The sequence below is a fragment of the Enhydra lutris genome, unplaced genomic scaffold (genome assembly GCF_002288905.1).
Source record: "Enhydra lutris kenyoni isolate GAN:26980312 unplaced genomic scaffold, ASM228890v2 scaffoldscaffold6, whole genome shotgun sequence".
NCBI classification, from domain to species: domain Eukaryota; kingdom Metazoa; phylum Chordata; class Mammalia; order Carnivora; family Mustelidae; genus Enhydra; species Enhydra lutris.
In genome coordinates this window covers 15578357-15603171 of record NW_019154090.1, presented here as the reverse complement: position 1 = coordinate 15603171, position 24815 = coordinate 15578357, and the positions used below count along the sequence as shown (strand labels likewise).

Below are 24815 nucleotides of genomic sequence, written 5' to 3'. Positions count from 1 at the left end.
GGGATTGCCCTGAATGTGTAAATTGCTTTGGGTGGTATAAACATTTTAACGTTTGGGTAGTATTAACATTATAAATATTTGTTCTTCTAATCCATGAGCATGGAACATTTTTCCATTTCTTTGTGTCATCCTCAGTTTCTTTCATGAGCGTTCTATAGTTTTCTGAGTACGGATTCTTTGCCTCTTTGGTTAGGTTTCTTCATAGGTATCCTAGGGTTTTGGTATACTTGTAAATGGGATTGACTCCTTAATTTCTTGTCTCATTGTTAGTGTATGAATATTTCTATGCATTGATTTTATATTCTGCCACTTTGCTGAATTCCTGTATGAGTTCTAGCAATTTTGGGGTGGAGTCTTTTGGGTTTTCCACACAGAGTATCATGTCATCTGCAAAGAGTGAGAGTTTGACTTCTTTGCTGATTCAGATGCCTTTTATTTCTTTTTGTTGTCTGATTGCTGAGGCTGGGACTTCCCTGATTCCCTTTTTTTTTTTTTTTTAACCTACTATAAGATTGATGGTTTACACCTAAAACTAATACAATGTTGTGTATCAATTATATCTCAATAAAACTACACAGGGGAGTGAGTATAGAGAGAAGTAAGGGTTGACGTTAAATGCCCATGGTTCGAGGCCTTAGGTAGAACTCTATAGCTGTGCAGTCCGGTATGATAGCCATTAGCCACATGTGGCTATTGAGCACCTGAGATGTGGCTAGTTGAATTGAGATGTGTTGCATACAGTGGAGTTCAAAGACTTAGCACAAAGATAAAGAATATATTATTAATAATTTTATAACAATTACATGTCGATACAACGATGTTTTGGAAATACTGGGTTAACTCTAAAACATTAAAATTTTAAATGATTTTATACATAGATTAAATATTATGTATGTATATAAATCTCCACATGGCAGCCGGGGTGATTTTTTTTTAAACTTTTTGAGCTAATTTCAGATTCATATGCAGTTGTAAGAAACATTACTGAGATCCCATGTACCCTTTACCTAGTTTCCCTTAGTAATAGATCTGAGCTCCCATGTCACCTCCTTAAGGCATCCTTGCTCAGATACAGGCTGCTTTCCCCACTTTCATTCACCTGTCCTATTACTCTGCTTAATATTTTTCATAAAATTTGCTAATGTCTTAAATTATCTTATTTATTTGCTTAGTTGCCTTCTGTCCAGTGGAAGGTAAGCTAAAGAGAATGGGAACCTTACCCGTTCTGTTCATTGCTTTATTTCTAGTGCCTAGAAAAGGACATGCATACGGTAGGCGCTTGATAAATATTTCCGAAGTGACTGAACTTTATGGAGGCAGAAACTGAGTTTCAAAGTGATGGATTAACTTAACTGTGGTCACACAGTTGATACAAAGTGGAACCATGACTTGAAGCTACAGGCATGAAGGCCCTAAAGTAGAGTTGAGTTTGTCCTGTTCAAAGAACACGTAGGACCATGATGCTGGAGGATAGGCAGGGAGAGGGAGAGTGATACAGTTTCAGACTAGAGAAATCGTCCAGGCCCAGGTCAGCTCAGGCTTTGCAGACCACGATGAGAGAGGATCTCATTCTGAGTACAGTGCTGGAAGCTTCTAACAAGGCAATGCTATGAACACTGTGGTCCAGCTTAGCTTATGGGAGTTCTGGGACCAAAACCCTGGTCTAGAGTGAAGCTTTCCTGTTCCTTGCTTTGCCCCCATGTGTATACATTTCTCTTGGAGACCACTTCAGGAAAAGGATTCTGGTCCTGTCACCTTCAGAATATCACCCATTAATCACATTGGTTCTCCCAATAAGGAGTTCAGGCAGAATGATGGGTTTGCTGGGAGGGAAGGGAGGCTGCCTCTCATGCTGGCTTTTGGTTATGTTCAGGAGGAGGCTCCACATGACAGTCAGGGTATCCTGGCCTCTGGAGGTGTAGCTCACGCGGCTTGGAATTCTTTCAGACCACCCTCAGCTTTATGTTAGCACAGAAGATACTGTCAGCTCAAGCCTTTGGATCCAGTTTTTACCTGATACAGTATTAAAAACAAGGGCAGGGGCACCTGGATGGGTCAGTGGGTTAAGCCTCTGCCTTCAGCTCGGGTCATGATCTCAGGGTCCTGGGATCGAATCCCGCATGGGGCTCTCTGCTCAGCAGGGAGCCTGCTTCCTCCTCTCTCTGCCTGCTTGTGATCTCTCTCTGTCAAATAAATAAATAAATTCTTTAAAAACAAATAAAAACAAGGGCAGTTCTTCAGAGCAAATGCAGCAGCCAAGATGGAAGAAAGATTTCCTCCTGCATCTGCTGCGAGGAACCGGGAGAAGCCCAGGAAAACAGTGAGCAAAGAAAGGTGTAGCTCTTGTTCAAAGAGCTCCAAATCGTTTAGAGAGACGCCTGCAAATTGAAAAGTAGTTGACACTTCAAAGTGGTCTTCTTCTACCTGCCTGGGAGAAGGACTCCAGAGGAGGTCAGCCAAGTGTGGCTGAGTCTGGTAAGGCTCACAGAGGAGCTGGTGCTTGGCCAATGTCCTGAAGGATGCATTAAGAATTAGGGACGCCTGGGTGGCTCAGTTGGTTAAGCAGCTGCCTTCGGCTCAGGTCATGATCCCAGTGTCCTGGGATCGAGTCCCCACATCGGGCTCCTTGCTCATCAGGGAGCCTGCTTCTCCCTCTGCCTCTGCCTGCCATTCTGTCTGCCTGTGCTTGCTCTCTCTCCCTCTCTCTCTCTCTGACAAATAAATAAATAAAATCTTTAACAAAAAAAAAAGAATTAGGAGGGAGAAAGGAGGAATGATGTTTAGGTGGGATGAGAGAGAGCAAGGTCAGGAGGCATCAGAGAAAAGGAGGAGTGGAGGCTAAGGAGGCTCCATCTGGCGGGAGCAGGTTCAAGAAGGGAAAGAGAGGGAAAGGATCTCATTGGAAGGAGACAGTGTGACCGTCTCTTGGTCAAGAATGTCCAGCCCCTTTCTTTTGCTTGTGCAAATAACTCAGGATGGAGAGATGGGCAGGTGCGTGGGTGGGTGACCGTTCACTGAGGTATGATGAGAATAGCTTTCACTTCAACAACATCTGCTCTGTGCCAGGCTCTGTTCTAAGCAGCTTCCATAGAGTAACCTGTTTTATCCTTAAAACAGCTCTGGGATGCAGTTACTATTACGATCCCCATGCTACAGATGGGGAAACGGAGGCATGGGGAGGGAGAATGGCCTGCCTAAGGTCACAGAGCTCTAGAGTCTGTGCTCTTAGCTTCTATTATGACCTCCCACTTAATGGGTGCCTGGTGGATTTTTTTCCCTCAACTTTATATTATGACACATTTCAGACATACAGGAAAAAAAAATTTTTTTGAAGTATAGTGAGCATCTGCATCAAATACCTAGATGAAACAGTGCTAACATTTTGGTGCATACGCTCTATTATAAGTGTGTGTGTTTCAACTTTTTACTGGACTGTTTGAAAGTATGGTACAAGCATGACAATTCCCTCTTGAATATAAAACGGCATCATCTTCCTTTTGTATGGTATTTACTTCCTCCTTTTTCCATGCCTTCTTGGACAATACATTGCCTCTAAAACCACATGAAAGTATACTGTTACAAATGAAAAGGAGTAAGTTCTAGGCTCATCATTATAAATAGGTTTTCTGCTTACATGAATGTCTTGGTATTTGCAAGTCAGGCACGGTAGTGGCAATTTTGTTTCTGTAAGACTGCCTCACAGTTTGCTGGACATTTCGTGTCCTGGTCCCCACCTACTAAATACCCATTTGAGTGAGTAGGTAATCAAATACTGTGAAACCAAGAATGCCCTTTCCCCCTCCCCTCTTCCAGAAAGCCCTCTAGTGACTATGCCTGAGAACATTGACCTAATTGGTCCTAATGATGGGGCTGTAGGTTAAATTAAAAGAAAATGTATGCTCCCAGAACCCGTACTGTAATGACTCAGTGTTGAAGTAATGAAAGTGGTAAAACTTACCTGTAATGTTCCTATTGTTATATTAGCATGTATGTTCTGCATTTGTATGCGTACATTCATTTAGTCCGTTATGTCCCCCACTGCCACCACTACCACTCTGTTCCAGAAAGGCTGTATGACATTTCTTGATTTATTTAACCAGTAAGTGTGTCTCCTCATGTATTGACCTGAATCGACTAGGAAATATCTGTAATTTCTTTTTTTTGTTAAGGTTTTATTTATTTATTTGACAGACAGAGATCACAAGTAGGCAGAGAGGCAGGCAGAGAGGGGAAGCAGGCTCCCTGCTGAGCAGAGAACCTGATGTGGGGCTCGATCCCAGGACCCTGAAATCTTGACCTGAGCTGAAGGCAGAGGCTTTAACCCACTGAGCCACCCAGGTGCCCTGAAATATCTGTAATTCTTATGCTTTTCTGTATAAAAGGACTTGAAGCAGACTGAGGGCCCACTTGGTTTTCTTCTCTAGCTTTATTTTCCTGGTTTTGCTAGAGATGCTGACGGATTTGTTTCAACTGCATTGCTCCCTGGACTCCACCATCTCTACTTTTCACTGTTGCCTGTCAAAGTCCCATTTGTCCAGTTTATCTTGAATGCCATCTTGTTCATGGATCTTCCTCAGAACCCTGCGTCAGGATATAATCTAAACCTCATAATACCTTCTTGCTCATGATACTCACCACAGACTGCCTGTGTTACATTTGTGTGTTTCCCTTACCTTCCACATATATTTCAGTAATAATTCCCCAGGCAGCTTGTATGTGGCAGGCCTTGTTCAAGGTTCTAGAAATAGAGATGAATCTCCTGTAGATAATCCCATTTCCTTCTTTGCTTTCTTGGTAATTGGAGGACCTCTGATTCCCTTGTATCCTTCATGATACCTGGTACACTGCTTTGCACATGATGATGCATATGTATTTCTTTTTTTTTTTTAATATTTTTATTTATTTATTTGACAGACAGATCACAAGTAGGCAGAAAGGAAGGCAGAGAGAGAGAGGAGAAAGCAGGCTCCCCACTGAGCAGAGAGCCTGATGTGGGGCTCAATCCCAGGACCCTGGGATCATGACCTGAGCAGAGGCTTTAACCCACTGAGCCACCCAGGTGCCCCTGCATATGTATTTCTGAATTGAGTTTGGGATACAAGGAAACAAGCACTTCTAAGTCAGATCTGAGTTAAAATCATGGCACTGCCATTATGACCTGAGTAAATCACTTAACTCCTGTGAACTCCAGGTTTTGGTATCTATAAAACGCTGATAATAAGGGCCATCTTACAGGATTGTTGCAAGTTTAAAGATGAATTTTGTGAAGTGTCAGGCACAGGTTAGCACAAAATAGGTGCTCATTCAGTGGTAGCTCTTGTAAGGGAGGTTCAGTCATTCCTTTAGGTCAGTTGAGTGAGCAGTAGAAGTATTTAAGATCTTAATCATCTTTAAGGAAATGCTTACTTAGTCTTGGGGCTTCTCCAAGAAGAAGCAGGCCCTGGAGAAGGTCTGACCAATCGCTGATTAACTGTTCCCTTTTTAGAGTCAGTGATCTGAGTCTCTGTTTTGGAACTACTTATATAATGTATACCACCTGTTATTTGTATATTTTTAGCAGTGGGAGTCGGGTAATCCTAATCCTGTCTGTAAAAGAGCAAACTGTTTACCAGAAGCAGAGCTTTTTTCTTAACACTGACTCACACTGACTCATCCTTCTCATTTTCCTTCCCACCGCTCATAACAACCTTGCAAGGGAGAGAATTTTTAGGGAAATCAGTCCGGTTACTTTTTTTTTTTTTTTTTTTTTAATTTCCAAAGTTGAAAGCTTGATGGTGCCACGTCATTAATTCCATCTCAGGAAGGACTGCTGTCCTAGAGTGGCCACAATGACCAGTGCCATGTAGCTGAGCATCTCACATAAAACCTTGTCTAGACAAACCAATTCTCTTGGCTGGGAGATTAGACAAGTGCCTGAAATGTACATGTTAATTGACTAAACACATGTTGGCCCCTTAACTTGCATTCTGTTGAATAGAAAATGTCTTCTTCTGAGGTAGGAAACCTGAACAGAATTAAAGCCAGAGCTATGATACCTTCACAGTTGGCTTTGAGATGACAGACGATAGAATTCAGGCAGTACATTATAGGCAGCACAATGGGGAAAGGTTATAGATCAGGATGACTAACACCCTTGTGCCTTCCTTTTGATGAAGTCTTAGAATATAAGTGAGGTTTGGTGGGGTGAGGTCCAGAGCTGATGACCAAGAAAGAATTCTTGAGACATCTTTCATACAGAATGGTGGTTTATTAAGGCTCGGGGACAGGACCGGTGGCCAGAAAGAGCTGCTGTCCCAGGGCTCTGAGGAATGGTCCATTATATACTTGCAAGTTGGGGGAGGGGTTAGGGATGGCATAAGTAAGTCTCTGAGGAATTTTGGCAGCAAGGTTTCCAGGACCTTGAGGAGCTAGCTATTGTTGGGAAAAAGGTTATTCATTAATGGTAATAAAACCTTTGTTGTTAGACTCTTTAGATATATATCAGTGGGCCATATGCTTGGGAATGATTGTCAACACGAATCTTGGAGCGTTTAGAGATAAAGGAAGTTTCCAAAGGAATTGTTGAAATAGACTTACAGGATCCTGGTTGGGGGTAGGGGTCGGTCAGACTGTGTTGCCCTTTGCCCTTAGCAAAGTGTTAAGGTGGAAGCAGTTGAGTGCCTAGAGGAATGGCACCCTGCCCATTTTAAGGGCTTGTCAGTGGGTAAGGAAATTTAGTAATTTTTCTTCTGCCTCTGTTTCCCACATCACTTTGATATTCAATAAGTGTGTATTTATTGATCATCTGTGATATGGTAAGCGCTAGTGCTGTAACAGTGAATAACAAAGACATGAAGCAGGGCGCCTGGGTGGCTCAGTTGGTTAAGGGGCTGCCTTTCGGCTCTGATCATGATTCCAGAGGGATCGAGTCCCGCATCGGGCTGCCTGCTCAGCAGAGAGCCCGCTTCTCTCTCACCCTCTACCTGCCGCTCTGCTTACTTGTGTTCTCTTCTTTTACCTCTTTGTCAAATAAATAAAATCTTAAAAAAAATTAAAAAAAGGGGGGGGGGAAGAAAGACCCAGAGCCAGCTGCCATGGACCTTATATTCTAACGTATTTGCCACGAATGCTGTGGTGGTCGAAGTGGAAGATACTAAGGGAGCAGAGAGGTGCCTTGGCCTGTACCCGTGAAGGTGTGTTTATGAATGAAGGTGGGGGGAGGAGAAGGTGTTACACCCAGTAGGTGTTAACTAGAAGGAAGGGAGCAGGGTGGGGCAGGGAGAGCTGACGAGATTCCAGGCAGAAGGAGCTCCATGTATAAGGCCTTGAAGTGGGAGAAAGAGCTTGCTCGTGGAGGACCTGAAATACGCGCTGCGGTGACCCAAGGGCAGTTGAGTGGGGGGAGAAGTCTGGCCCAAGAAACATTTGGCGAAGCTGCAGGGTTCGATCATGCAGAGCACTGTGGATCAGCTTACTTTTTGTACTTTTGTTAACAGTGCCCCTTTATGAGTAAGGACCTTTAGCTTGATACTGAGGCAGTGAGAGGAATGGGTTTCAAGCGGGGCCCAGGCTTGATGCTAACTGCTGGCTTGGAACCGTCTGGGTGGCAAGGGCACTAGTAAGGGTAGGGCTGGAATAGGTGGTTGTCTGCAGGTCAGTGGGGAAACCCAGCTTGGGAATGGACCACGATCTCAGATTTCCTAAGATTCCCTTTTTTTTTTTAAAAAATACAGATTTTATTTAATTACTTGTCAGAGAGAGGGGGAGAGAGCACAAGCAAGGGGAGCAGCGGGCAGAGGGAAAGGCAGGCTCTCCGCTGAGCAGGGAGCCTGATGTAGAGCTCAATCCCAGGACCCTGGGATCATGACTCGAGCCAAAGACAGACACTTCACCAGTGGTATCACCGAGTCACCCCTCCTAAGATGTTTTTAGCAGAGGTCAAATCCCTAAGTGCTTTGTAGGATTCATAATATCTACACAGAGCACAGAATACTGTTTATTTTTCAGGGTCTTCCTGGAAAGACTCCCAGGCCACCTGCAGTTTGGAGAAAACTTCCTGAAAGTGTGCCTAGCTAGCTACAGGGGCAGTGTTTCTCCTAGCAACACTGATGAAACACAAGAAAATAATTACCTTACAGATGTATTTTTGTTACCTACATTACTTGTGACATTTTCCTTTTCTTTCTTTCTTTTTTTAAAAGATTTTATTTATTTGAGACAGGGAGAGAGGGAGAGAGAACCACAAGCAGGGGAGAGGGGCAGAGGGAGAAGGAGAAGCAAGGAAGCCCCGATGTGGGATCCCAGGACTCTGAGATCATGACCTGAGCTGAAGGCAACACTTAAAATGATTGAGCCACCCAGGCATCCCAATAATTTCCTTGTCAAGAGTAGGGTATTAAAAATATTGTTACAGTTTTGGGTTTTAGGGGTTTACTGGAACTTATTCATTTCAGTGTTCTGATTATTTCAATATCTGGATTTTTGGGGCACCTGGGTGGCTCAGTGTGTTAAGCCTCTGCCTTTGGCTCAGGTCATGATCTTAGGGTCCTGGGATCGAGCCCCGCATTGGGCTCTCTGCTCAGCAGGGACCCTGCTTTCCCCTCTCTCTGCCTGCCTCTGCCTACTTGTGATCTGTCAAATAAATAAATAAAATCTTTTTAAAAATTCTGGATTTTTGAAGTAGTGCCAGAAATCATTTAATGTGTTACTGTGCAGTTTTTGTTGTTATTCTTAAAGAAAGAAAAAAAAGATACTATGTATCTTTATAATACTATAAAACTAATTATCCTCAGTATTTCTGATCAGGAAATTTTTTTTTTTTTTTCAATTAAAAACAAGCAAACAGGGGCGCCTGGGTGGCTCAGTGGGTTAAGCCTCTGCCTTTGGCTCGGGTTATGATCTCGGGGTGCTGGGATCGAGCCCCGCATTGGGCTCTCTGCTCAGCGGGGAGCCTGCTTCTCCCTCTCTTTCTGCCGGCCGCTCTGCCTACTTCTGCCAACTTGTGATTTCTAGCTCTGTCAAATAAAAAAATAATAAATAAAAAATTAAAAAAAAAACAAGCAAACACAAAAATGGTACTGGGAGATCCAGGTGTATTCTCTACCTCCCTCTTTTTCCCTTTTAAAAAATTGTAAAGAACAGTGTGTAAAAACAGTTTACTGCCAAAACACCCTAAAATATATTTTCGAGAAGTTTGTTTCTCATCAGGTTTTATTTGTTTGTTTCTCCAAAGCTTGACAAGCTCAATAGGTTTAATAGAAGTTTATAAATATTTTTGTTCATATTGGGCTTAACCTAAACTCCATACTGCATTGTATCTTTCTGTGTCTAAATTCAGAGATACCATCTTGCTGGTTTGGGGAAGATTGCAGAGCAGTTCAGGCCCATGGGGTTTAAGCTCACCCACAGTTCTTTAGTAATATTTGAGGACTTCCTCTGAGAAGCATCCTGGTTTAACTCAGAAAATACTTTTGGGGGAGCCTGGGTGGCTCAGTGGGTTGAGCCTCTGCCTTCGGCTCAGGTCATGGTCTTAGGGTCCTGGGATCGAGCCCCGCATCGGGCTCTCTGCTCAGCGGGGAGCCTGCTTCCTCCTCTCTCTCTGCCTGCCTCTCTGCCTACTTGTGATCTCTTTCTGTCTGTCAAATAAATAAATAAAATATTTTTTAAAAAAAGAAAGAAAATACTTTTGTTTAGTATTTTTGGTGTGTGTGTGTGTGTGTGTGTGTATAGATTATTTTGTTTATTACTCGTATTTGTTATTGTTCCTCATGTTTAAACATTTATTGTATTTATTTTATTTTTTTCAGCTTTATTGAAGCAAGATTGACAAATCAAATTGTATGTATTTAAAGAACACCTGTTGATTTAACATATGTGTACTTAGTGATTACCACAGTCAGGTAAATTAACACATTCATCACCTCAAATAGTTACCTTGTGTGCGTGTGTGTGTTTGTGTGTGTGTGTGCTAAGAATGCTTAAGGTCTTAGCAAATTTCACACAGAATATTACTAACTCTAGTCATGGTGCTGTTCATCGGATCGCTAGAGCTTAATCATGTAACTGTCTCCCCACCTCCAGTCCCTGGTAACTACTACTGTTTGTTTCTATGAATTCAACTTTAATGTCCTCTGGATTCATCATGGTGTTCAAATGGCACATTTTCCTTCTTTCCCATGGCTGAATAATATTTCATTGTATGTATATACACCATATCTTCTTTATCTGTTTATCCGTTGACAAGACATTAGTTTATTTCTGTATCTTGGCTGTTGTGAATAATGCTGCAGGGAATATGGGAGTGCAGACATCTCTTGGAGATAGCGATTTCTTCTTCTTTGGATATATACCCAGAAGTGGGATTGTTGGATCATATGGTAGTTCTATTTTTAATTTTTTGAAGAATCTCTATACTGTTACCCAGTGTGGTTTTGATTTGTGTTTCTCTGATCATCAGTGATGTCAAGTACCTTCTCCTATATCTGTTGGCCATTTTTGGTCTTCTATGGAAAATGTCTGTTCAGGTCCATTGTCTATTTTTAAATTGGATTATTATTACTATTTTGCTATTGAGGTGAGTTCCTTATATATTTTGGATATTACCCCTTACCAGATATATGGTTTACAAATATTTTCTCCAATTACATAGGTTGCCTTTTCACTCGGTGAACAGTGTACTTGGCTATGCAGAAGTTTTTTAGTTTGATATAGTGTCACTTATTTTGCTTTCGCTTTTGGTATCATATCCGAAAGGACATTGCCAAGACCACGTCAAGGAGCTTTTTCCCTATGTTTTCTTCTAGGAGTTTTATAGTTTCAGGTTTTATATTTAAGTCTTTAATCTGTTTTTTTTTAAAGATTTTATTTATTTATATGACAGAGATCACAGGTAGGCAAAGAGGCAGGCAGAGAGAGAGAGGGAGAAGCAGGCTCCTCGCTGATCAGAGAGCCCAATGCGGGGCTCGATCCCAGGACCCCAGGATCATGACCTGAGCCGAAGGCAAAGGCTTTAACCCAGTGAGCCACCCAAGCACCCCCTTTAATTTGTTTTGAGTTCATTTTCTTGAGTGATATAAGGTAGGTCCAGGTTCATTAGTTTGCATATGTATATCCAGTTTTCCCAATACCATTTATTGAAATTATCTTTCCCTGTTGTATGTTCTTGGAGCTTTGTCAAAGATTAGTTGACTGTATATGCCTGAGTTTATATCTGGGCCCTCTGTTCCACTCCATTGGATTATGTGTCTGTTTTTATGCTAGTACTGTACCATTTTGACTACTGTAGCTCTCTATTTTAGCTTGAAATCAGGAAGTGTGTTGCTTCCAGGTTTGTTTTTCTTTCTCAAGATTACTTTGGCTATTTGGGATCTTTTCTGGTTTCATTTGAATTTTAGTATTGTTTTTTTCTATTTCTGTGAAAAATACTAATGAAATTTTGATAAGGATTGTATTGGATCTGTAGATCACTTTAGCTAGTATGACCCAAATTAAATAACATTCAATTAATAACATTAATAAATTAAATAAATTAATAACATTAATTCTTCCAATCCATTAACACAAGCTATCTTTCCTTTTACTTGTATCTTTCTCAATTTCATCAATTTCGTACAGATTTTGGTGTATAGATCCTATATTTCTTTAGTTAAATTTATTCCTAAATATTTTATTATTTTTGGTGCTATTATAAATGAGGTTGTTTTCTTAATTTCTCTTTCAGGTAGTTCCTTGTTAATATAAAAGTAAAAAGCACTGATTTTTGTATATTGATTTTATATACTACAACTTTACTGAATTTGTTAGTTCTAAGTTTTTTGGTGGCACCTTTAAAGTTTTTTTTTGTTTTTTGTTTTTTTTTTTTTAGTATAAAATCATGTCATCTGCAAAAAGAGTTTTACTTTCTCCTTTCCAAGTTAGATACTTGTCCTTTCTGCTGCTTATCTAGTTGCTCTGGTTGGGCCTTCTAGTACTATGGTTGAATAAGAGTGACTAGAGTGGAGTATCCTTGTCTTGTTCCTGATCTTAGAGGAGGTTTTCAGATTTTCACTGTTGAGTGTGATGTTAGTTCTGGGCATGTCTTTTATGGCCTCTCTTATGTTGAGGCACCATTTCTTCTATACTGAATTTGTTGAGTATTCCTTTTATCATAAAAGGAATTTTGTCAAATATTTTTTCTGCATCTGTTGAAATGATCATATGATTTTTATCCTTCATTTTTATTAATGTGGTGTATCACATTTATTGATTCGAATATGCTGAACCATTTTGGCATCCCACAGATGAATTCACCTTGATCACAGTATGATCTTTTACTGTGCTGCTGAATTCAGTTTGGTGATAGTTTGTTAAAGATCTCTGCATCTAGGGGCGCCTGGGTGGCTCAGTGTGTTAAGCCTCTGCCTTCGGCTCAGTTCATGATCCCGGAGTCCTGGGATCGAGCCCCACATCGGGCTCTCTGCTCAGTGGGGAGCCTGCTTCCTCCTCTCTTTCTGCCTTCCGCTCTGCCTGTTTCTGATCTCTCTCTCTATCAAATAAATAAATAAAATCTAAAAAAAAAAAAAAAAGATCTCTGCATCTATATTCATCAGGCATGTTGGCCTGTAATTTTCTTTTTTTATAGTGTCTTTGAATGGCTTTGATAGGCTGGCCTTGTGAATGAATTGGAAATCTTCCCTCCTCTTCAGTTTTTTTAAGAGTTTGAGAAGGATTTGTTATTAATTCTTCTTTAAAGTTGGTAATAGAATTCTCCAGTAAAGCCATCAGGTCCCGGACTTTTCTTTGTGAGGAGGTTTTTAGATTAGTGATTTAATAATCTCCTTACTCATTATCGTTCTCTTCAGATTTTCTGTGTCTTCATGATCCAGTGGTGGTAAGTTGTGTGTGTTGCTAGGAATTTTCCAATTTCAATTTGTTATCCAAGCTGTTGGTGTACAATTGTTCATAGTAGTCTCTTAGGATCCTTTGTGTTTCTCTGGTACTGTCTCCTCTTTCATTTCTAATTTTATTTGAGTCCTCTCTCTTTTCTTGGTTTCTAAATGAAGGTTTGTCGGCTTTGTTTATCCTTTCAAAAAAGCAGCTCTCAGTTTTGTTGATCTTTTCTGTTGTTTTCCTGGTCTATCTTCATTTATTATTTTCTCTGATCTTTGTTATTCTCTTCCTTCTGCTAACCTTGGGCTTACTTTGTTCCTCTTTTTCTAGTTCCTTGAGGTATAAAAATAGATTGTTTAATGGAGATTTTTCTTTTTTTCTTAATGTACACATTTATTACTTTGACTGTGTGTTCCCACCCTTTCCTAGCCTCTAAGTTTTCTGTGGAGAAATCTGCTGATAGCCTTCTGGAGATTTCCCTTGTAGGTGAGGAATTCTTTCCTCTTGATGCTTTTAAAATTCTCCCTTTGCTTTTGATTTTCAACAGTTTTAGAATGTATCTTGGGGAACATCTTTTGTGTTAAACGTTTTTGGGGACCTATGAGCTTCATGAATTTGGACATCCAAATCTCTCCCTAGATTATTTCCTCAAATAAGCTTTCTCTCCTTTTCTCCTTTTTCTCCTTCTGTGACTCTAGTAATACGTAGATTTTTTTTTTTTCTCTTGATGACATCTCATAATTCACAGAGGCTTTCTTCACTCTTTCCAGTTCTTTTTTCTTTGCTCTCCTCTGACTACATAGTTTCAAATTATCTTCGACTTAACAGATTCTTTTGCTTAATTAAGTCTGCTGCAAATGCTCTTCGTTGCATTTTGTATTTCATTCACTATACTCTTCAGGTGCAGAATTTCTCTCTGGTTCTTTTTTATGATTTCTGTCTCTGTTAAGATTCTGATTTTGTTCATGTATTGTTTTCCAATTTTCATTGAATTGTCTCTCTATGGTTTTTTTTTTTGTGGCTCATTGAGCCACCTTAAAACAACTATTTGAAGTCTTTATTGGGAAGATCACAAATCTCCATTTCTTTGGGGTTGGTTACTCGAAAATTATTGTTCTTCTGGTGATACCATGTTACCTTGATTTTTCATGTTCCTTGAAGTCTTAAGTCGCTCTCTTCACATTCAAAGAAGCAGTCACCTCCTCTAGCCTTTACTGAGGGGCCTCAGGAAAGAAACATCTAGTGTCCACCAGTCCAGGGATTCTGAGGCTTTATCAGACTTTTTCTATGGATACACATGCTCCACACTTCTTGTTCCCTTTTGGGGAGTTTTTAAAATGTATGCCTTCTCTCAATCCTGTGAAGCCAGGTTGGGTACTCATAGCCTCTTGTTTGCTTTTCTTTAGGTGGTTCTCAATGCTCTAGTTTGTGTGCTTTTTCCCAGTGCCATATTGTCAAGGTAGCTTTCTGCATGTGCTCACTTGCCCTCTGCAAAGGTTTGTACCCCTTGCTCTCCCAGTGTGCCCTTGGAGCCAGCAGTGGAATGGTGTGTGTGTGTGGGTGAGGCTCATGGGACATTGTGGGTACCCTTGGGCCAGTTGAGGGGGGGTGATCTTCAGATAAGGTGTTGCCAGAGGCTTGTGGGCAGGCTTCCTGATGGAGTCCAAGAAGGGACAGTGTGATCTGTATCCCTTTGATGCCTTCCCAGAGAAGGGCTGTTCTCTCAGCCCTTCTTCTATCCCACAGTCACATGGAACTCTGTAGTCTTCTGGATGGAGCAAGAAAGAAGTAGGCCTTTAGGCACTATCTCACACAGCTAGGGAAGTTGGACACTCACACACACACACTTTTCCTCTTGGGAGAAATCATGGGCCAAAAAGGTCTCTCTGGGCTTTGAGCTATGCTGTGGTAGGGGAGGGATGATTCAGGTAAAGTGAAACTGTTTCTTTTACCCCCTTCAATGAGTCTAGTCTCACATTTTTTTTTTTGTTGTAACAAACGTGCTGAAAATTTTCTGCTGAATTCCTGGACTGCCACAAAGCTACTCCTATCCACGGGTGGTTGTCAAAATTATTGTTGTTTTGGGAAAAGATGGTACAACACCCTTTCTGCTATTTTGCTAATGTCACTCCCATATTTTTTTTAACAAAAAAATATTTTTTACATGATGAAATTTATCTCACAGAACCCAGGAGTTGAGAGAAATATTAGAGACTTGTACTAGTTTTAAGGTTTATTGTTGATCAATTATTATTAACAGCTAAATCTTTTACTGCCTAAAATAATCTGTTTTTTGTCCTCATTTAGCTAAATCTCCAAGTTTTAGAAAAATATTTCTCACATATATTTCAGTTGATAAATATCTTGTTCCTCATATGTGACAGTCAGAAGTTAAATATTAGTAATAATTATACATTTTGGCTAATAATAGTATTAAGTTTGTAAAGATCTGTACTGAATTGAGATTCCCAAGTATAACATTTTCATTTACAGCAAAGTGTAGATTTAAGAGATAGTTATTTTTTACTAATTGTCTCAAGCTGGGATGTGAAATCCTAATGGAAGGGTAGGTTTAAGTCTCCTGTATGTTTCCTTTCACCAAGTCTGAATATACCCTGTTATTCAAAAGGTCCCAGTCATTTTTTTTTTTAAGATTTTATTTATTTACTTGGCAGACAGAGATCACAAGTAGGCAGAGAGGCAGGCAGAGAGAGGGGGTGAAGCAGGCTCCCCACAGAGCAGAGAGCCCGATGTGGGGCTCGATCCCAGGACCCCGGGATCATGACCTGAGCCGAAAGCAGAGGCCCTAACCCACTGAGCCACCCAGGCGCCCCCCCAGTCATTATTTTTATGGTAGTGTAATAAAAGTTTTTACCTTGGCCAAGGTCCTTTGTTCTCAAAGCCTTCAAGGATTATTTGTAGTTTCAAAGTAAATTTCAGGGGTTGTATAAGTCTTACAATATCTTACTTCATTACAATTAAGTGGGTCATGAATCTTATCTATCTTGTAAGAATCAGATATAAACAAATTATTTTATTGGGATTTTCAGTGTACTTAGAGTAATCTGTACTTAACGAAATTGATCTTTTCTGTTTACTATTTTACCAGTCATCTCCCCAATCTTGCCTGAACAGTAAATGTTTAAAAAGAGGTTACACTCTTAAACTTTAGTCTCAGAGAGCTGTAGCAGAATACAGAATGCAGACGTGAGATGTGGTGCTGCTTTGGATTCCCGAGACTTTCCATGTCGGAGGCTGGAGAACTCAGGAGGAGGCTTTTGTAGCAGAGGGGCTAGAAACATCTCTATTTTTCTTGAAGTTGACCAGCTTTCTGCAAGAGGACCCCTGTAAAGCCATGAGTCATTAGTAACAAAGCTTTCAGTCTTTAAATGACCCACAATATTTTAATACAGCAGAATGAATATATGAGACCTCATTCCATAATGTAGATATGTTCCTGAAAGAGACACTTTGTTATTTTTGCTATTTAAATTATCATCCTCTCCATTGTATTAGTTCTAATAATTAACTAATTATGGAATACATAATTAACATTTATGGAAGTAATTAACGTTTGTGGAAGACTTAGTATATTTTATATGCGTAGTTTCCTTTAATCCATGTAACAATCCAATACATTAGGTATTCTCTCCACTTTACAAGAAAAACTGAGACCTAAACAGGCTGTGTATAATTTGGTTGGTTGGTTAGTTTCGGTAAAGTTCAGATTCTTTTTGCCCTCTGTTTGGCACTCAGTAGTAGGCATTCAGTAAGTTCTTGAGTAATAAATAACTGTGTGAGATACAAAGCCATCTTGTCTTTTGCACAGTTCCCTTCTATTTCATTCTTACTGCCATATTTCATATTACTGCCAGTTCGAGCTCATGTTTCTTCCAGTTTGCCTTTTTCTAGCCTCTCTTTACTTCAGTGCATCCTTCTAGTGGGGCTCCTTCTTCCAAAGTTTTGTCTAAATCCTACTTTGTAGATGTCACTCTGCCATTTAAAATAATTCAGTCATTTTTTTTAAGATTTTATTTATTTATTTATTTGTCAGAGAGAATGAGCACAGGCAGAGGCAGAGGGAGAAGCAGGCTCCCTGCTGAGCAAGGAGCCCCATGTGGGACTCCATCCCAGGACGCTGGGATCCTGACCTGAGCCGAAGGCAGCTGCTCAACCAACTGAGCCACCCAGGCGTCCCAATTCAGTCATTTTTTAAATCACCTATCACCTATAGAATGAAATGGACTTTGGCTTCAAATGGCCCTCAGTAAGAATAAGCACCTAGAGATTTCAGTGTATCTCAACTTCAGAACAGTCATCTCCTCTGGTTTTTGTTTTCTTTTTTGAAATAAACTGTTGGGGCGCCTGGGTGGCTCAGTGGATTAAAGCCTCTGCCTTCGGCTCAGGTCATGATCCCAGGGTCCTGGGATCGAGCCCCACATCGGGCTCTCTGCTCAGCAGGGAGCCTGCTTCCCCCTCTCTCTTTCTGCCTGCCTCTCTGCCTACTTGTGATCTCTGTCTGTCAAATAAGTAAATAAAATCTTAAAAATAAAATAAAATAAACTGTTTCTGGAGTGCCTGGATGGCTCTTCAGTTAAGCAGCTGCCTTCTCAGTTAAGCTCAGGTCATGATCCCAGGGTCCTGGGATCGAGTCCCACATCCGGCTCCCCGCTCTGTGGAGAGCCTGCTTCTCCCTCGCCCTCTGCCTGCCGCTCTGCCTACTTGTGCTCTCTATCTGTCTGTCAAATAAATAAATAAAATCTTTAAAGAAATAAATAAAAAATAAAATAAGCTGTTTCTTAAAAAAAAATTGTAAGTGGTTCATTTCTAGAAATAACCATTATAAATTGCCTGGACAACCCTTCCAGAAACTGCATCTCCAGGCAGAAATATTAGATCTGTTGTTTGCTTTAAAATTATATAGATGAGCTCATATTGTACATACTGTTCTGCCACTAGTGTTCACATAGATCCATTTTATTTTATTTTATTTTTTATTTTATTTTTTTCCATTTTATTTTTTTAAACAACTTCATGATTCTATCCATTACAAACCTTTCGGCTTCAGGTAACAGAAAACAAAGAGTGTACTGGAGGGATGTAGGACCAAGTTTGGAAAATGGTCAGGACCAAGGCAGGCCTGAGAACCATGAAATAAATAGGCTCAGTGAGCTTCTTTTAGCTGAAGCAGCCAGGCCAGTATGTTGACATTAGGACTCAGTCAGGAATGAATTCCAACTGTCCCTTTGTCTTTGTATCACCGGCTTATTCAGAGTCTAAGTGGACGTCCAAATAGGAGGAGGCAGTTGGATGCTGGACAGCTTAAAAAATGATAAATTTCCATTGCGGTGGTATTCTGTTGTATAAATATTCTGTAGTTTATTTAACTAGCTACCTCTTGGTAGATATTCAAGTTGTCATGTTCAGTTTTTTACCAGCAAAAAAACTGTTGTAAAGAAAATTAGTTTATGTCTTTGTGAATTTCTGTTTAAGTGTATCTGTGAAATTCCTAGTGGAAGACTGTGCCGTATCAAAGAATATGTACATTTTAAATTTTGATGAATATTGCCAATTCTTCGTTAGAAGTTTGCACTAGTTTACATAGTTTACATTCTACAGAGGGAACTGGCTTTCTTTTAATTTAGAAGGTACAACATTATTTATAACTAAATACTCCATAAAAACTGCAAGCGTTGAAACAAGTAGGAAACCAAATTCAAGTGGCTGGAGTATAGAAATTCAACATTAACCAAGCAATAAGTGTGTTTAGAGAGGCTTTAATTGGCTGATTATATTTTTCCATGAAGTGACTAACATGTTTATCAATACCCAAGACATTCCTGCAGACATTCTGTGAAATACTAAAAGGTAAATAAACTTCCTTATTTTCTCTCCTTTACATGTTTGTTTTCCTCAATATTGGATTCTTTGATGATTTTCCTTATCTTTTCAGGGTTTGTTGTATTTATTTATTTGGATAGGCAATACCATTATATTGTACATGGTACAACAAACCATTGTTTATGGTACAGGATTCCCAAGTTACTTGAAAAGGTACGTGGTGGGATTTCTACTTCCAGTAATGGCAGACTAGATCCCTAGAATCAGCTCTGCTGATGACAGTATGGAAAGATGTACAGGATATAGGAACATTTTCTCGAAAGCTTCAAAAAGTTTAGAAGATACTGAAGGGTTGTAAGAGAGGTTAAAAAGCTAAGAGAGGTAAGGCTAGATACCAAAGCCATTTTTGTTCTGGAGGCATTTGTTTATCCTTAGAAAGCATCTGTGAAGTTAAGTGATAATTTTGGTGGCCTCATCTGTGAGAACAGAATTCATAGCCCGTTGCCTGTCAAGGACAGGGACTCAAATAAACCACCTTTTGAATTTGAATGGGACTGCTAAGGTCATGAAGGGGGATCTTGAACTAAACCAGTCCTGATACGGTTTTGCAACCAAAGCTTCTGGGGAACCTTTAATCTTGATGATCTTAAGCTAATGATGCCATCAGGAAACCGGCAGAAGCAAGCAAAAATCCTCTCTAAAGGAATATGTTATCCTGTGTATCAAACCAGTCCTCTAAAGTAATTTGTTATATAATGATCAGCTCACAGAAGAAAACCAGGTTCACAAGGAAACAAGATACCCATGAAAAGAACTAGAAGAAACAACATACAGCAAAAACATCCTCAAAGCTATGAGATATTGGAATTTAAGACATGGACTATAAAACAACTAATTTATTTGTAAGAAGAAATAGAAGCTAAGAATGAAAATATCAGTAAGTAACTGGATCCTGTCAAAAACAAACAACAGATTTGAAAAATAAAGGCATTGTAGAACTAAAAATATAATAACCAGAAACAAGAACACAGTAGATTTAAAATCACTGAAGAGAGAATTAGTGAACTAGAAGATAGGTTAGGAGAAAATGATCCACAATGAACATCAAGAGACAAAAAATATGCAAAGTATGAAGAGATGGTAAGAGAATTAAGAGGACACAGTGAGAAGGTCTAATAAACATTTAATTGGAATCCCAGAAAGAGAAGAGCAAGAATGGTACAGAGGCAGTTATTTGAAGAGGTAATAGCTAAACATTTCCCAGAACTGTTGAAAGATGTGAATTCAGAGATTCAAAAGTATATAGCCCAGAATGCATATGTTAGGAAATAAAAAAGGCTAAATAGCGAGCAAGCATCTATCTTAAGAAGTCTGAAGAAGCACAGCAAAATAATTCTGAAGAAAATAAACACAAGTTATAAGAAAAGTAGAAATCAATGAAATATAAAGCAAATATATAATATAGTCTATCAACGAGAGCTTAACAATCTTGGAAAAGATTAAGAAAAATGATATGCCCTTGTGAGGTTGATTAAGAAAAGGAAGGAAGGGAGGAGAGAGGGAGAAAGGAAAGAAGGAAAGGCACAGATAATCAATATCAAGAGTGGAAAGAGTGATGTGGGGCCCCTGGGAGGCTCAGTCAGTTAAGCATCTGCCTTCAGCTCCCGTCATGATCCCAGGGTCCTGGGATTGAATCCTGCATCGGGCTCTCTGTTCAGCAGGGAGCCTGCTTCACACACACGACCTGCCCCCCCCCCGCCCCCCGCCTGCCTCTCTGGCTGCTTGTGATTTCTGTCTGTCAAATAAATAAATAAATAAAATCTTCAAAAAAAAAAAAAAAGAGTGAAAAGAGGGAATCATGTAGTCATTAACAAGATAATAAGACATAGTGAACAGTTTTATGCCAAAAATTTGGGAAATTTAGGTGAATGGATAAACTTATTAGTATTGTAACTATTAATAAAAATTGAATCAGCAGTTAAAAAACCTTCCCACAAAGAAAACTGCAGGTCTGGATGGCTTCACTAGAAAGTTATATAAAGCATTCAAGAGAGAAAGAATTAATATTACACAAACTCTTCCTGAAAATAGTAAAAGATGATCAAAACAAACAAAAAACCTGATGGTAACATTGTGAGGAAGGAAAATTCACAGGCTGTTTTAGTCATGGATATGGAAAGTTCTAAGCTAAATATTAGCAAAGCAAAATCCAGTTTTTCACTTACTATTGTGGTGTAGGAAGCTGACCAGAATGTGACTTAAAATGGCTATTTTATATACCTGAGATTCTATGGGTCAGGAACTTGGTCAGAGCACAGTGAGGGTGGCTTGTCTCTGCTGCTCCATTTTGTTTGGGCCCCCAGCTGAGAAGATTCAAAGTAGCTTGAAATCATCTGGAGCTGGTTTTTACTTGCATGTCATCCAGTCAGTACCGACTGTTGTGTAGACCATCAGCTGGCTGCTGTATAGAACCTCAGTTCATCTCCATTTTAACACCTACATAGGTTCTTCTTGTGTTCTGTCTGCAAGGACTAGTTTGAGCTTCCTGACAGCATGACAGCTGGGTTCTAAGTGCAGGGTTCTAAGTCAGTTAATTGGAAGTGCTTAACATTTTTATGGTCAAATCTTGAAATTCACATACCACCACCCCTCCAGTACTCTCTTGGTTGAGACCATTACAGAGGTCAGTCTAGATTCCTGCGAATGTGTCAAAGACCCCACCACCCAACTGAAGGAGTGTCAGTCACGTTGTAAGAAAAGCACTCAGGATGGAGTAGTATTGTTGAGGCCATCTTTGGAAAACATAGTCTGCCCTATCTAGCAGTGTGTGAAAAGGATAATACATCATAACCAAGTTGGCTTTATAGCCGAAATGCAAGGTTGGTTCAACACCATAGACTCAATTAGTGTAATTTGCTAACATGAAAAGAGAAGAATCATGATCGTGTGATAAAATTAAGCATCCATTCCTGATTAAAACAGTAGCAACAATTTCAGCCCCCTAGGGATAGGTGGAAAATAGGAAGGGAACTTCCTTTATCTGGTGAGGAGAATTATAAAGCATGTACAGCAAACATCATACTTAATGGAGAATTTTCAGTTGAGGAAGTTTTCACTTGGAGATCAGGAATCAGAGTTGCCCTAATAACATTACTTCTATTTGACATTTGTCAGAAGTTCTAGCAATTGCTATGAGACAAGAAAAATAAAAGCATGGGAAAGGATGAATTAATAACTTACTGTTTCTATGATGACATGATTATTTATGTAGAAATTATAAAAGATTTCTACAAATTATTAAAGTTAACAGTTTTTGCAAGTTTGGCGGATACTAAATCAATATACAAATCAATTGTATTTCTACATACCAGCTACAAGTAGAAAATTAAATTTTAAAAGATACTTTGTATAGCAACATCAAAAACCACAGGCCTCTAGGCAGAAAATTATACAATTTTATTGAGAGACATTAAAGAACACCCACAGAAAAGGAAATAGATCTTTTTGCAAATATTAGAAAACTCACTACTACAGAGACATTGGTTCTTCATAAGACATGGTGTGCTATTCTAGATTAGAAGGGATTTAAGAACTAAAACCATCAGATTCAAGAAGTAGGGTTCTAGTTGGATCCTAGAAAAAAATGAAAAATCTTCTGTCATCCTTATCCTTCAGCTACCCTAGAGAGGCCTACCATTTCCAGTTTTTCATGCATCCTAGAAATATTCCATGTGTATAAAAGTAAATACACATATTTGTTTCTTTCCTTATTATGAAGTAGGTAGTATACTGTTCATATTTTTCTGCATCAGTCTTGTAAAATATACGGGGTTTTTTTGTCTTTTTAAAAAATATTTTAGTTATTTATTTGGCAGAGAGAGATCACAAGTAGGCAGAGAGTCAGGCAGAGAAGGAAGCAGGCTCGCCGCTGAGCAGAGAGCCTGATGTGGGGCTCGATCCCAGGACCCTGAGATCATGACCTGAACCGAAGGCAGAGGCTTTAACCCACTGAGCCACGCAGGCACCCCCAAATATACGTTTTTTGGAATTATTTTTGTATCATTAAATATCACTGTTTATGTATCTAAATTATTATGGCTGTATAGGCTTCTTTTGGAAGTACCTTGATTTTATTTAACCTCCCTCTTATGAATGTTTAGATGATTTCTAATCTTTTGCTATAATGAATACATATTTCACATTTTTAGAAGTATGCCTTTCTGATAAATCCCTGAAAGTGGATCTGCCACGGCAGATGATATGTGAATTTTTTGTATTCATTGTCAAATGATACTATACCAATGTATGACTCTATCAGCAATGGATGAGAATTACTGTTTTTGAACATTAGCGTGTTAGACATTTTTTTTTTAAGATTTTATTTATTTATTTGAGGGAGAATGAGTGCGAGAGAGCATGAGAAAGGGGAAGGTCAGAGGGAGAAGCAGACTCCCCAAGGAGCTGGGAGCCCGATGTAGGACTCGATTGGAAGTCCGGGATCATGACCTGAGCCGGAGGCAGTTGCTCAACCAACTGAGCCACCCAGGCGCCCTGTGTTAGACTCTTTGATCCTCTCCAATGGTAGATGAAAAATAAAATATCAACTAAGGTGAAGTACTTTTCATATAGTCAGAGCCATATGTATTTACATCTCTCTAAATTCCCTGTTCATATTCTGAGCTTTTTTCCTCCTTAGGTTGTTGGTCTTTGTCTTACCGATTTCTAGAAACTCTTTGTAGATTAAGGAAATAGGCTATTCATGCTATGAAATGTAATTTTTCCCAGTTTGACTTATGATTTTTACTTTGCTGATCATGATTTTTGCCACGCAAAATATTTCTATTTGTATACAGTAAAATTTATCACTCTTTTCTTTAATGACTTCTGGGTTTTATTTCATACTTGGAATGGCCTTCCACATTGTGAGGCTACAAAACATTGTGTCGTGTATTTTTCTAATACTTATGTGGTTTGATATTTTTGCATTTAAATCTGTAGATCCATTGGAAGTTGTTTTTTGTGTGTGTGATTCCTTAAGACTTTGCTTATTAACCTTACCTTTCTCAGGCAGATGGAGAGATGAATTTTGACTTTGGGTGAGAGGGGTCTGATAGAATCCTGATTGTCTTTTAGGATATGGAATTCCTTTCACTGGAACGAGCACCTGAAGCCAGAGCTCCCTTTTTCCCATGGCAGGTGGGGAAAATAGTTTTAAACTGAATGCTTTTCCAGTATTACATATCATTTCTCAAAACTTTCCATTACTACAGTACTAGGAGGCCTCATGACATTACAATTTTGATTTGCTTTTATTCCATGTTAAAGTGGCTGTTTTCTGATGTACAAAAAGGGCACAGCTTCATTTTTAAGCTCTCTCTAAACTGTGATGTAGTATGAGTCACAGTGCATTCTAGTCATTATTTTTATGATTATTGCTTCCAAGGGCTTTCCTTTGTGATTGTGTTTGTCTGGTCCCAAATCCACCTCCTCCAGTGATCTTTCTTTAACTTTCTGTAACTCTCCATCCCCATATCACTTTATATAAAAGACAGGTTGTGAGCACAGGAGGAATCACACCTTCTTGATCATGATATCACATTCCTGTCATTGTTCCAGCATAAGTCTTAAAGAATCTTCCAAACCTTTGAAATTCATTTCAAACTTAGCAGTGGAAATAAAGAGAATTAGAAATCATTTTTCTTCAGTGGGACTTGCGGTCCTGGGCATGAATATTACTGTGCTACTTGGTCTTGGATGGACAATAGTAACTTCGACCAAGTGAGGCTCTTAAGAAAATACATTACAACATCATTTAAAAATAACGCATCTCTCCACTCTGAAGACACGGTTTCCATCTTTTTGTGGGTTTTTTTTCTGTTCATCTACACTCATTTATTAGGTGCCTTCTGTTTTGCCTGGCATTTGTGCTAGGGTAGTGGGTCTACAGAGATGAGTAAAATACTTTCTCCATCAGCTAAGGAGACAGAAATATCACAAGTAATGATAATGTACTATGCTGGGTTCTATAATAGAGATGCTTGTTGGTGGCATATCATATTGGTCAGGGTTCTTCAGAGCAAAGGACAAAATCCAATCCCGCTGGTTTAAGTAGGAAGATAGTTCGCAGA

At 39.4% G+C, this 24815-nt stretch overlaps 1 protein-coding gene across 3 annotated transcripts in view; it reads left to right on the top strand.

Annotated features, from left to right (window-relative positions):
• Positions 1-24815, top strand: part of LOC111141393 (cAMP-dependent protein kinase inhibitor gamma) — a 96705-nt gene that overhangs the window by 19801 nt on the left and 52089 nt on the right. The window contains exon 1 of one of the 3 annotated variants that reach the window (XM_022493908.1): positions 9862-9878. The exons of the other annotated variants lie outside the window; for them this stretch is intronic. The gene's annotated coding sequence lies outside the window, so the exon portion shown is untranslated. Of the gene's footprint in view, positions 1-9861; positions 9879-24815 lie in introns of those variants that run through there. 3 annotated transcript variants of the gene reach the window in all.